Source organism: Bubalus kerabau, chromosome 10 (assembly GCF_029407905.1).
Source record: "Bubalus kerabau isolate K-KA32 ecotype Philippines breed swamp buffalo chromosome 10, PCC_UOA_SB_1v2, whole genome shotgun sequence".
Taxonomy (NCBI): Eukaryota; Metazoa; Chordata; class Mammalia; order Artiodactyla; family Bovidae; genus Bubalus; species Bubalus kerabau.
The window spans coordinates 39941032-39953921 of record NC_073633.1 but is presented as its reverse complement, the minus strand read 5'-3'; the positions used below and the strand labels follow the sequence as shown (position 1 = coordinate 39953921).

General features: G+C 38.4%; 1 protein-coding gene across 45 annotated transcripts in view; it reads left to right on the top strand.

The window, feature by feature from the left end:
- LOC129621202 (uncharacterized) overlaps window positions 1-12890 on the top strand; it is a 488210-nt gene that overhangs the window by 184179 nt on the left and 291141 nt on the right. Inside the window, exon 6 of one of the 45 annotated variants that reach the window (XR_008699131.1) lies at window positions 4980-6900. The exons of 43 other annotated variants lie outside the window; for them this stretch is intronic. The gene's annotated coding sequence lies outside the window, so the exon portion shown is untranslated. Of the gene's footprint in view, window positions 1-715; window positions 865-4979; window positions 6901-12890 lie in introns of those variants that run through there. One more of the 45 variants, XR_008699133.1, reaches the window with a different exon arrangement.

Below are 12890 nucleotides of genomic sequence, written 5' to 3'. Positions count from 1 at the left end.
CAGGCAGGAATACTGGAGTGGGTAGCCACTCCCTTCTCCAGGGGATCTTCCTGATCCAGGATCAAACCCAGGTCTCCTGCATTGCAGGCAGATTTTTTTTTTTTTTTTTTTTACCTTCTGAGCCACCAGGAAAGACCCTTCTAAAAATATTAACTGAACACCTATTAGGTTCTAGGTACTGGCTTGGAGTTGTACTATAAATATGTATCAATCATGCCAAATACAGAGCATTTGTCTCTTGCACTTATAATTTAAACACAACCATTTTTAGTATATATAAATACACAGTCAATCTTTAAGTCTTTTCAGGATATTATCTCCTATAGTATATTCTTCTCCTTCCCATAGCCAAATCACATCTGCCTTGTATTACACATTTGACCTGAGTTCCATGAGGTCACGGCCTTCTCTTCAGGGATTTCAATTCACCCTTATCTGCCAAATTCAGATTATTAGCAGAGGTGGGGCTGCTTCTGGTCCCTTTTCCTCAGTTTCAGTACTCATGATCTGCTGCCTAACTGCCATTCACTTAAACTGCTGGAAATAGTAGTTTCTAGCTATATCTTTCGGAGAAGGCAATGGCACCCCACTCCAGTACTCTTGCCTGGAAAATCCCATGGACGGAGGAGCCTGGTGGGCTGCAGTCCATGGGGTCGCTGAGGGTCGGACAGGACTGAGCGACTTCACTTTCACTTTTCACTTTCATGCATTGCAGAAGGAGATGGCAACCCACTCCAGTGTTCGTGCCTGGAGAATCCCCGGGATGGGGAAGCCTGGTGGGCTGCCATCTATGGGGTCTCACAGAGTCGGACATGACTGAAGCGACTTAGCAGCAGCAGCTACATCTTTGGGCTTCAAGTATTGTGTCCTGACCCCATATCTGCAGGATTCAATTACCTAAAGTTTATTCTCAGTATTTCACTTTGGGAGAAATTTGTCAAATATATCAAAAGAAGAATTTGTTTAAGGATTTTATTAGGATTTACAGAGCCTTGTTTGGGCCAGTGCATAATCTAATCTCCAAAGGTATCCTATTTACAGCTATGGAGTCATGCAGTTAATCTGACTCTCAGTTCAGATTCCAACAAAAAACCACTAAGTATATGGATTAAAGGTGTAGAGGAGTAAGTGTAGGAAACTGATTTCTCTTTTCAGCCCTCCTGATTCAGTTTGGTTTAGGAACAGAGGTGCAGGGGTTGGAATTGCTGATCACTAGAGAGTTCTTCCTGAAAATTGAAAGAGTGGCCCACACTTCCCTGTTTGACAATCCAGTATTTGAAGGACTCTGTTGAGTAATGTGTGCCAAGTTCATTCTTTTCAGCATTTCCTCTGTGTCTTTGCCTTCATGAGGTCCCTTTACTTCCAGCACATCAGCAACATCACTTTCAAAAATGAGCAATAGTGATGGATCAGCACTACATGTTACAAGATCACGTGTTGATTACTATCTATGGTAGTGAAGAAAAATGAGGAAATTCATGATCTTTGTGTTTCTAATACCAGAACCTATTAAGTGTTGTGTAAAATAGGCCTGCTTTCATTAAAACCACTGCAACTAGATTGTGAGTTTTAAATCTTGAAAGATCTGTAATTCCATCTAAAGTGATCAAAACTAGGCAAATACTGAAGATTGGTGTAAACAGTGGACATACTAACTTTTAAGCTGTTATTTACTTTTTCTTCTTGAAGGACAGATCTGTGTATTTGTAGTTACTGTTTTCTGCTTTGGAAGTTTGTTAAAACTTGATCTCTAGCCACATTGTCTCATGCTTTTCCCATGCATTTTTAAAACTCAGTAAATACTTATTGAATACTTTGAGCACTCTAAGCATGATTCTAGGTGCTGAGGAAACCATAATGGACAAGTGGGTTCTAGCCAGTGCAGGAGGGTTATATAGAAGACTTAGTAACCTTGAAAAACTCATGACAGAAGTGATGAGTGGAAAACAGAGAAAGAAAAAAATGGAATGAAAAGGGAAATATAACCACAGACTGTACATTTATTAAAAGGATAATATAACATTTTATAGACCTTTATGCCATCACATTAGGAAAAACTAGATGGGTATATGAATTTTCAGAGAAAAATATATGAAAATTGACTTCAGAAGAGATTAAAAAGTCTAAATGATTCTATAACTAGTAAAGGGATGTAACCAATTATTTAAAATCTTCCTGCAAAGAAAATACTAGCCCCAATAATTTTAAAGGTGAGTTCTAATAATCTGAGGAATAGGTAATTCTAAACTTTTAGATAATAAAAAAGAGGAAATATTTTCTCAGTTGATCTCATGAGGTGACTAAAAACTTGGTTCTAAAACTAGACAAAGACATACAAGAAAGGAAAATTACATGGCAATTTCAATCATGAACATAGATAAATGAATGAAAGTGCTAAATAAAAATATTAGCAAACTGAATCTGGTGACATATTAACAAAATAAAATAAAGAAAATAAAACAAATTAGATGTTTTTCAAAATGCAAAGTGAATTAAACATTAGAAATTATATTATTGTGATCACCATCTTAAAGTTTGAAGTGAATAAAAATATGGTAACCTTGATAAATGCAGGAAAAGCATTTGATAAAATCCAACAACCATTCATTATAAAAATGTATAGCTAACTAAGAAAGCAATATTTCTGAAGCTATTTAAAAGTAGTCACAAAAAGACTTCCAGCAAACTTAATACATAGTGGCAAAATGTTAAAAATGTCATTCTTTTTCAAATCAGGAACAAGACAAAAAATGCTAAGTATCACTGCTTCAAACAAATGGTAAAGCATGAAAAATAAAAACATGTAAAAAGATTAGGAAAAAGACAAAGTGTGTCAGTAATTTCAGATGAAAGAAATTTTTGAATAAAAATATGAAGACTCGATAGGCACACTTCAGAGATATTGAAGATTCAGTTCCAGATCAACACAATAAAGCAAATATTGCAATAAAATGAGTTGCATAATTTTTTGTTTTTCCAGTGCCTATATAAGCTATGTTTATACTATACTTCTATTAAGTATGCAATAGCATTATCTCTAAAAATACAATTTATATAATACAATTAAAAATTTTATTGTTAAAAATTGCTAGCCATCATCTGAGCCTCCAGCAATTTGTAATCTTTTTTTCCGGTGGAGAGTCTTGCCTTGATATTGATGAATACTGACTGATCTGGGTGATGGCATGCAACATTGTTTGATAGCTGCTGCTGCTGCTAAGTCGCTTCAGTCGTTTCTGACTCTGTGTGACCCCAGAGACGGCAGCCCACCAGGCTCCCCCATCCCTGGGATTCTCCAGGCAAGAACACTGCAGTGGGTTGCTATTTCCTTCTCCAATGCATGAAAGTGAAAAGTGAAAGTGAAGTTGTTCAGTCATGTCTGACTCTTTGCGACCCCATGGACTGCAGCCTACCAGGCTCCTCCGTCCATAGGATTTTCCAGGCAAGAGTACTGGAGTGGGTTGCCATTGCCTTCTCCATGTGGGTTTCCTACTCACTGATAGCATTTTTACTTAAAGAAGAACTTTTTTCGAAACTGAAGTCAATCCTCTCAAACCCTGCCGTTGCCTTACTAAGTTTATGACATATTCTAAATCCTTTGTTGTCATTTCTACAATATTCCCAGCATCTTCACCAGGAGTAGATTCAATCTTAAGAAATTAGTATCTTTGTTGCTCATCCTAAAGAAGCATCTCCTTATCTATTTTGATCATGAGATTGCAGCAATTCAGTAACATCTCTGGGTTTCACTTCTAACTCTAGTTCTCTTGCTCTTTCCATCACATCTGCAGTTATTTCTTCCACTGAAGTCATGAACCCCTCAAAGTTACATAGGGTTACTGGATATTTGAGGGTTGGAATCAACTTCTCCAAAACTCATATTAATGTTGATAGTTCGACCTCTTCTCATGAATCACAAGTGTTTTTAATGGCATCAGAATAATGAATCTTTTCCAGAAAGTTTTCAATTGACTTTTCCCAAATCCATGAGAAGAATCATTGTTATTTGCAGCTGTAACCTTACAAACTGTATTTCTCAAATAATAAGACTCAAAAGTCAAAATTACTCTTTGATTCATGGCTTGCAGAATGGATGTTGTGTTAACAGGCATTTTCAACATGAATCTTGTACATCTGCATCAGAGCTCTTGGGTGACCACGTGCATTGCCAGTGAATAGTTAGTCTCAACATCGGGCTTAAAATACTCAGTAAACCATGTTGTATACAGATGTGCGATCATCCAGACATTTTTTTTTCCATTTGTAGAGCACTGGTATAATAGATTTACAATAATTCTTGAGACCCCTAGGATTTTCAGAATGGTAAGTATGTATTAGTTTCACCTTCAAGTCATCAGCTGCACTGGCTCCTAACGAGAAAGTCAGCTTGTCATTTGAAGCTTTAAAGCCAAACATTGACTTCTCTCCAGCCATGGAAATCCTAGATGGCATCTTCTTGCAATGTTTTTTTCTACATTGAAAATCTCTTGATTAGAGTAGCCACCTTCATTATCTTAGCTAGACATTGCATTTTTATCTTATAGAGACGGCTTTTTTCCTTAAACCTCATGAGTCAACCTCTGCTAGCTTCAAACTTTTCTTTTTTCTTTATTTTTCACTGTCATTCTGCATTTTATTTATTTATTTTTAAAATTTATTTATTTTAATTGGAGGCTAATTTCTTTACAATATCGTGGTAGTTTTGCCATACATTCATATGAATCAGCCATGGGTGTACATGCGTTCCCCATCCTGAACCTCCCTCCCACCTCCCTCCCTATTCCATCCCTCAGGGTCATCCTAGTGCATCAGCCCTGAGCATCCTGTCTCATGCATCGAACCTGGACTGGTGATCTATTTCACATATGATAATATACATGTTTCAATGCTATTGTCTCATCATCCCACCCTCACCTTCTCCCACAGAGTCCAAAAGTCTGTTCTTTACATCTGTGTCTCTTTTGCTGTTTTGCATATAGGGTCATGCTGCTGAATCACTTCAGTCGTGTCCGACTCTGTGCAACCCCATGGGTGGCAGCCCACCAGGCTTCCCCATCCCTGGGATTCTCCAGGCAAGAACACTGGAGTGGGTTGCCATCTCGTTCTCCAATGCATGAAAGTGAAAAGTGAAAGTGAAGTCGCTCAGTCTTGTCCGACTCTTAGCGACCCCATGGACTGCAGCCCACCAGGCTCTTCTGTCCATGGATTTTCCAGGCAAGAGTACTGGAGTGGGGTGCCATTGACTTTTCTGATAGGGTTATAGTTACCATCTTTCTAAATTCCATATATATGCATTAATATGCTGTATTGGTGTTTTTCTTTCTGACTTACTTCACTCTGTATAATAGGCTCCAGTTTCATCCACCTCATTAGAACTGATTCAAAGGCATTCTTTTTAATAGCTGAGTATATTCCATTGTGTATATGTACCACAGCTTTCTTATCCATTCATCTGCTGATGGACATCTAGGTTGCTTCTATGTCCTGGCTATTGTAAACAGTCCTGTGATGAACATTGGGGTACATGTGTCTCTTTCAATTCTGGTTTCTTCAGTGTGTATGCCCAGCAGTGGGATTGCTGGGTCGTATGGCAGTTCTATTTCCAGTTTTTTAAGGAATCTCCACACTGTTCTCCATAGTGGCTGTACTAGTTTGCATTCCTACCAACAGTGCAAGAGGGTTCCTTTATCTCCACACCCTCTCCAGCACTTATTGTTTGTAGACTTTTTGATAGCAGCCATTCTGACTGGCATGAGATGGTACCTCATTGTGGCTTTGATTTGCATTTCTCTGATAATGAGTGATGTTGAGCATCTTTTCATGTGTTTGTTAGCCATCTGTATGTCTTCTTTGGAGAAATTTCTGTTTAGTGCTTTGGCCCATTTTTTAATTGGGTCGTTTATTTTTCTGGAATTGAGCTGCAGGAGTTGCTTATATATTTTTGAGATTAATTCTTTGTCAGTTGCTTTGTTTGCTATTATTTTCTCCCATTCTGAAGTCTGTCTTTTCACCTTGCTTAGAGTTTCCTTCATTGTGGAAAAGCTTTTAAGTTTAATTAGGTCCCATTTGTTTATTTTTGCTTTTATTTCCAGTATTCTGGGAGGTGGGTTATAGAGGATCCTGCTGTGATTTATGTTGGAGAGTGTTTTGCCTATTTTCCTCTAGGAGTTTTATAGTTTCTGGTCTTACGTGTAGATCTTTAATCCATTTTGAGTTTATTTTTGTGTATGGTGTTAGAAAGTGTTCTAGTTTCATTCTTTTACAAGTGGTTGACCAGTTTTCCCAGCACCACTTTAAAGAGATTGTCCTTTCTCCATTGTATATTCTTGCCTCCTTTGTCAAAGATAAGGTGTCCATAGGTGTGTGGATTTATCTCTGGGCTTTCTATTTTGTTCCATTGATCTATGTTTCTGTCTTTGTGCCAGTACCATACTGTCTTAATGACTGCAGCTTTGTAGTATAGCCTGAAGTCAGACAGGTTGATTCCTCCAGTTCCATTTTCCTTTCTCAAGCTTGCTTTGACTATTCGAGGTTTTTTGTATTTCCATGCAAATTGTGAAATTATTTGTTCTAGTTCTCTGAAAAATACTGTTGGTAGCTTTATAGGGATTGCATTGAATCTATAGATTGCTTTGGGTAGTATACTCATTTTCAGTATATTGATTCTTCCAATTCTTGAACATGGTATATTTCTCCATCTATTTGTGTCATCTTTGATTTCTTTCATCAGTGTTTTATAGTTATAAACTGTGGAAAATTCTGAAAGATATGGGAATACCAGACCACCTGATCTGCCTCTTGAGAAATTTGTATGCAGGTCAGGAAGCAACAGTTAGAACTGGACATGGAACAAGAGACTGGTTCCAAATAGGAAAAGGAGTTTGTCAAGGCTGTATATTGTCACCCTGTTTATTTAACTTATATGCAGAGTACATCATGAGAAATGCTGGACTGGAAGAAACACAAGCTGGAATCAAGATTGCCAGGAGAAGTATCAGTAACCTCAGCTATGCAGATGACACCACCCTTATGGAAGAAAGTGAAGAGGAACTCAAAAGCCTCTTGATGAAAGTGAAAGTGGAGAGTGAAAAAGTTGGCTTAAAGCTCAACATTCAGAAAACGAAGATCATGGCATCAGGTCCCATCACTTCGTGGGAAATAGATGGGGAATCAGTGGAAACAGTGTCAGACTTTATTTTTCTGGGCTCCAAAATCACTGCAGATGGTGACTGCAGCCATGAAATTAAAAGACGCATACTCCTTGGAAGGAAAGTTATGACCAACCTAGATAGCATATTGAAAAGCAGAGACATTACTTTGCCAACAAAGGTTTGTCTAGTCAAGGCTATGGTTCTTCCTGTGGTCATGTATGGATGTGAGAGTTGGACTGTGACGAAGGCTGAGCGCCGAAGAATTGATGCTTTTGAACTGTGGTGTTGGAGAAGACTCTTGAGAGTCCCTTGGACTCCAAGGAGATCCAACCAGTCCATTCTAAAGATCAGCCCTGGGATTTCTTTGGAAGGAATGATGCTAAAGCTGAAACTCCAATACTTTGGCCACCTCATGTGGAGAGTTGACTCATTGGAAAAGACTCTGATGCTGGGAGGGATTGGGGGCAGGAGGAGAAGGGGACGACAGAGGATGTGATAGCTGGATGGCATCACTGACTCGATGGACGTGAGTCTGAGTGAACTCCGGGAGTTGGTGATGGACAGGGAGGCCTGGTGTGCTGCGATTCATGGGGTTGCAAAGAGTCGGACACGACTGAGCGACTGATCTGATCTGATCTGATATATAGATCTTTTGTTTCTTTAGGTAGATTTATTCCTAAGTATTTTTTCTTTTTGTTGCAATGGTGAATGGAATTGTTTCCTTAATTTCTCTTTCTGCTTTCTCATTGTTAGTGTATATAAATGCAAGGGATTTCTGTGTGTTAATTTTATATCCTGCAACTTTACTATATTCATTGATTAGCTCTAGTAATTTTCTGGTGGAGTCTTCAGGGTTTTCTATGTAGAGGATCATGTCATTTGCAAACAGTGCGAGTTTTACTTCTTATTTTCCAGTCTGGATTCCTTTTATTTCTTTTTCTTCTCTGATTGCTGTGGCTAAAACTTCCAAAACTATATTGAATAGTAGTGGTGGGAATGGGCATCCTTGTCTTGTTCCTGACTTTAGGGGAAATGCTTTCAATTTTTCACCATTGAGGATAATGTTTGCTGGTGGTTTATCATATATGGCTTTTATTGTGTGGAGGTATGTTCCTTTTATTCCTGCTTTCTGGAGGGTTTTTATCATAAATGGATGTTGAATTTTGTCAAAGGCTTTCTCTGCATCTATTGAGGTAATCATATGGTTTTCATCTTTCAATTTATTAATGTGGTATATCACATTGATTGATTAGCGAGTATTGAAGAATCCTTGCATCCCAGGGATAAAGCCCACTTGCTCTGATGTATGATCTTTTAAATGTGTTGTTGGATTCTGATTGCTAGAATTTTGTTAAGGATTTTTGCATCTATGTTCATCAGTGATATTGGCCTGTAGTTTTCTTTTTTTGTGGCATCTTTGTCTGGTTTTGGTATTAGGTGATGGTGGCCTCATAGAATGAGTTTGGAAGTTTACCTTCCTCTGCAATTTTCTGGAAGAGTTTGAGTAGGATAGGTGTTAGCTCTTCTCTAAATTTTTGGCAGAATTCAGCTGTGAAGCCATCTGGTCCTGGGCTTTTGTTTGTTGGAAGATTTCTCATTACAGTTTCGATTTCTGTGCTTGTGATGGGTCTGTTAAGATTTTCTATTTATTCCTAGTTCAGTTTTGGAAAGTTATACTTTTCTAAGAATTTATCCATTTCTTCCAATTTGTCGATTTTATTGGCATATAGTTGCTGATAGTAGTCTCTTATGATCCTTTGTATTTCTGTGTTGTCTGTTGTGATTTCTCCATTTTCATTTCTAATTTTGTTGATTTGATTCTTCCCCCTTTTTTTCTTGATGAGTCTGGCTTATGGTTTGTCTATTTTATTTATCTTCTCAAAGAACCAGCTTTTAGCTTTGTTGATTTTGGCTATGGTCTCTTTTGTTTCTTTTGCATTTATTTCTGCCCTAATTTTTATGATTTCTTTCCTTCTCCTAACCCTGGGGTGCTTCATTTCTTCTTTTTCTAGTTGCTTTAGGCATAGAGTTAGGTTATTTATTTGATTTTTCTCCTGTTTCTTGAGGTCGGCTTGTATTGCTATGAACCTTCCCCTTAGCACTGCTTTTACTGTATCTCATAGGTTTTGCGTTGTTGTGTTTTCATTTTCATTCATTTCTATGCATATTTTGATTTCTTTTTTGATATCCTCTGTGATTTGTTGATTATTCAGAAGTGTGTTGTTTAGCCTCCATATGTTTGTATTTTTAATAGTTTTTTCCCTGTAGTTGACTTTTAACCTTACTGCTTTGTGATCAGAAAAGATGCTTGAGATGATTTCAATTTTTTTTTAAATTTACCAAGGCTAGATTTATGGCCCAGGATGTGATCTACCCTGGAGAAGGTTCCATGTCTCCTTCAGCTTCCTCACCTCTCTCAGCCTTCATGGAATTGAAGAGAGTTAAAGCTTTGCTCTGGATTAGGCTTTGGCTTAAGGGAATGTTGTGGCTGGTTTGATCTTCTATTCAAAGCACTAAAACTTTCTCCATATCAGCAATAAGGCTGTTTTGCTTTCTTATCATTCATGTGTTCACTGGAGTAGCACTTTTAATTTCCTTCACATTCATAACTGACTGGTGCAAGAGGCTTGGCTCTTAGCTTATCTTGGTTTTTAACATGCCTTCCTCGCCAAACTTAATCATTTCTAGGTTTTGATTTAAAGTGAGAGACATGCAACTTTTCCTTTCACTTGAATGCACGAAGGCCATTGTAGGGTTTAATTAGCCTAATTTCAATATTGTGTCTTAGGGAATAGGGAGACTTGAAGAGAGGGGAGAAATGGGAATGTAGTTGGTAGAGCAGTCAGGGCACACACATGTTAAGTTATATGGGTCTTATATAGTTAAGTCTTATATAGGTATGGTTTATTTCTCTCCCTCCATCTCCAATGACAATATCAAAGATCACTGATCACCATAATAACTATAATAACAAAGAAAAAGTTTGAAATACTGTGGGAATTACCAAAATGTGATGTAGAGACATGAAGTGAGGAAATGCTGTTGAAAAAGGGTGTCGATAGACTTGTTCCATGCTGGGTTGCCACAAACCTTGAATTTGTAAAAAATGCAATATCTGTGAAATTCCATAAAGTAAAGCACAATAAGACGAGGTATGTGCAATGTTTATGGTTGTATCTCTGGTATGTTAAGGTGCTTGGACTCTGAAATGTAGCTTACTTGAAAGAGAAGTTTCAGGGTTCATATATGTTGGATATTAGCAGTTGTCAGGCCCAGTGCTATATTGTTTATTTAAAATAATAATAATAATTATTATTTTATCCACTATTTATTGAGCACTAATTCTCCAGCCAAGAACAGACTAAATTTTCATGGGTAATACTTCTAATTCTGACACAAACTGCAAAGTATTATTCAAGGTATGAGTGTCCTTATTTTACAGATGAGAAAACAAATTCAGATAAATAAGGTAACTTACTCAAGTTCACACAGCTAGAAATTTACAGAACTGACATTTCAGAAAGGATCTTTTGGACTCTGAGCATGTGTACAATAAAACAGGCAGCTTCCCCAAGGTACTGAGCTTATGTCCTGTTGATGTCCTTGATGCTCAAGAAAATAACTTTCATTTGGAGCCCAGGTCAAATACTTGTCTCACAAAAGGATCAGCTTTTTTTTTTTTATTTTTTAATTTTCTTAGGTACCTGTTGGGCTTCCCTGGAGGCTCAGATGGTAAAGAATCTGCCTGCAATACAGGAGACCCAGGTTTGATCCCTGGGTCAGGAAGATCCCCTGGAAAAGGGAAAGGCTACCCACTCCAGTATTCTTTCCTGGAGGATTCCATGGACAGAGGAGCCTGGTGGGCTATAGTCTATGGTTTTGCAAAGAGTCAGACATGACTGAGCTACTAACACCACACATATACACAGCACCTGTTTGTTTATTAGGCTGAGCTGGGTCTTAGTTATAGCATGTGGGACCTTTGATCCTCGTTGTGGCATGTGAACTCTTAGTTGTGGCATGTGGGATCTAGTTCCCTGACCAGGGATCAAAAACTCAGGACTCCTGCACTGGAAGTGGAGAGTCTTAGCCAATGGACCATCAGGGAGTGCCAAGGATCAACTTATGTTAAAAATCAGGAATATTGGCCTGATTAAAGCAGCTATCACTTTCCAGGGTTTTGGGTTTACTCTGCTCTTCCTTCTGGGACCATAAGGAACTTTCTAGGGAATTTATGCTGTCTGGGTGTTAGAAAGCATAGAGGATATCAATAGTAGTTTTCTAGGACTTCCATAACAAAATAGACAGACTGAAGACTTAAAGAATACAAACTTATTTTCTCATCATTCTGGGGCCAAAAAATCCAAGATCAAGGTATTTGTAGGTTTAGTTTCTTTTGAGGTCTCCCTTGGTTTGTCAAGTGTTGCCTTCTCATTGGACCTCTCACATGGTTGTTTTTCTGTGTTGTCAGTCTCCTAAACTCTTCTTCTTATAAGGACACCAGGCATATTGGATTAGGGCCCACCATACAAACCCAGTTTAACTTAAGGATCTCTTTGAAGGCCCTGTCTCATACAGTCACATTCTGAGGTACTAGAGTTTAGGATTTTAACATAAAGAATTTGGGGTGGGACAAAATTCAGCCTATACCACCATCTAAGGGGAATAGTAGGGTGGATTTGCAGTCTTAGACAGACTGGATGCTTTTAGGGTACATGTGGTAATGAGTCCTTAAGGACATTCCTTTCTGGACAAAGAACAGCAGCGGGCAGCCCTCCAGGTTCCTGGGCAGTTAACAAGAGCATGGTGGCTCACACTTCAGGCCCAGAAAACCACTCTCACTGGAGTCACTGATGAAAAGGCAAATGCAAGGTCAGCTCCCCTCTGAGAACAGAAGCCATCAACAGGATATCCCTCCCTTCTTGTTTTCCCTTCATCTTTTAGAAACCTGCCAAGGCTTGGTGAGTGGGAGCTTCAAAACACCCACCCAGTCAGCCATGCATTCATCAATTCACCAACTCCAATAGGACAACAGGAACTTAAAAGCAGTCCCAAATTCCCAGATGGGTTTAGAAAATAATAAATCTTTGACATTTCATGAAGCCTTCTTTAAAGGTCATGTTTTGGTATCAGAAGCCATACAGGGGCCAGGCAGAGGAGCACATGGGAAGAAACCTGCATAATAGTTACACTTGACATCACTGATTCTACCTTTCCCCTATTCTTAGCTTCTCCGCATGTTGCTTATAAAACAAAACCAGAAATTTCTCGTTGGAAGGTAAATCTGGAGGCATCCTTGAACCCAACTCAAGTGGAATTTCCATCAGAGCCAGGACAATTTAACTATTGCTCAGCCCTTCAGGTTGCTCAGGAAATACTGAAACTGTCTTTTCCTGCTGAATGGAGACCGTGGGTCTCTAGGGAACTCCTGTAGTCACCATTTGAACTGATATTGATCATCAGTCTCAAATTGATTAACTTGTACATGGTTGTATATATATTGATTGATTGATTGATTGATTGCAGTTTTTTATTTTTTATTTTTTTAAATTTTATTTTATTTTTAAATTTTACATAATTGTATTAGTTTTGCCAAATATCAAAATGAATCCGCCACAGGTATACATGTGTTCCCCATCCTGAACCCTCCTCCCTCCTCCCTCCCCATACCATCCCTCTGGGTCATCCCAGTGCACTAGCCCCAAGCATTCAGTATCGTGCATTGAACCTATGTCTTCT